Source organism: Sciurus carolinensis, chromosome 5 (genome assembly GCF_902686445.1).
Source record: "Sciurus carolinensis chromosome 5, mSciCar1.2, whole genome shotgun sequence".
In the NCBI taxonomy this organism is placed as follows: Eukaryota; Metazoa; Chordata; class Mammalia; order Rodentia; family Sciuridae; genus Sciurus; species Sciurus carolinensis.
In genome coordinates this window covers 124,218,788-124,220,134 of record NC_062217.1, presented here as the reverse complement: position 1 = coordinate 124,220,134, position 1,347 = coordinate 124,218,788, and the positions used below count along the sequence as shown (strand labels likewise).

The window sequence follows — 1,347 nt, the reverse complement described above, 5'->3', positions numbered from 1 at the left end:
TGGGGAAAATGGAAAGAAGGGGTGAATCTAGAACAAGGGCATGTAGGAGTTGCTTGTAATATTCTGGTAACTTTTCAGCTTAAAATGACATCAAAAGTTAAGATTAGGCGCGTAGCGCCCCGTGGAGACCGAGGAGGGTGGGCTGGGTCCTTGCTGCGGGGCGAAAAGCCTGAAAGGGTGTTGGGGTGGCGATGCGGGCTCCGTGGGGCTCCAGCCAAGCGGCAGCCGTGGTGCCCCCGGACCCTGGGCGAATAGAGGCCGGGGCCTCAGGCCGCGCCCAGAGTAACACAAAGAGAATGAAATAAGTTGATAATCGTGGAAGTATAAAAGAGAAGTGGGTTTCTGAAACAGGATCCAACAATCAACCTCTTAGTGATAATCAACAAACAAATTGAATATTTTGTTGACAGCCTTTTTGAGGAAGTTCAGAAGATTGGTGCCAAATGCTTGTCCCCCACTGAACAGAAGAAAGAGGTAGATGTAAGTATAAAATCATGGAAAAATGGATTCACAGTCAATGATGATTTTAGAAGTTATTCTGATGGTGCAAGTCAGCAGTTTCTGAACTCTATCAAAAAGGGGGAATCGCCTTCAGAATTACAAGTAATTTTTGACAAAGAAGAGGTGGATGTTAAAGTTGAAGACAAGAAAAGTGAACTATGTATATCTACAAAGCCTGTGTTCCAGCCCTTCTCAGGGCAGGGTCATAGACTGGGAAGTGCCACACCAAAAATTGTTTGTAAAGCAAAGAGTATTGAAGTTGAAAATAAAAATAATCTGTCCACCGTTTCACTGAACAACTTGGAACCCATCACTAATATACAGATCTGGTTAGCCAATGGGAAAAGGACTGTTCAGAAATTCAATACATCTCATAGGGTAAGCCACATCAAAGACTTCATTGAAAAATACCAAGGACCTCAAAGAAGTCCTCCCTTTTCCCTGGCGACTGCTCTTCCTTTCCTCAGATTGCTAGATGAGACCCTCACAGTAGAAGAAGCAGATTTACAGAATGCTGTAATTATTCAGAGACTCAAAAAAACTGTCGAACCTCGTAGAGAGTTTTTGTAGTATTGATTTTTAAGAGACAAAGTAGAAATTTCACAGAGAAATGATGGTTGGACGTGGACATGCAAAAATGGGAGGAAGGACCTGTTGGATTCACTGGGCTGTTGGTGTGAGTGCTGTTTACTGCTTCTGAGGAGAAGACTTTTGAATAATTTCAAATTAAGAAAGTAACATGGCTGGAAGCTACATTTAATGATATTTAATGTACTTTTCCCAGAAGGCTACTCAAAAAGAAAAATGTACTTAATTTCAAAAACCAGTTATTCAACATATATTAAG

General features: G+C 41.6%; 1 pseudogene; it reads left to right on the top strand.

Annotated features, from left to right (window-relative positions):
- Positions 1 to 296: 296 nt before the first annotated feature.
- On the top strand, positions 297 to 1,071 carry LOC124985733 (UBX domain-containing protein 2A-like; annotated as a pseudogene).
- The last annotated feature ends 276 nt before the right edge of the window (positions 1,072 to 1,347 follow it).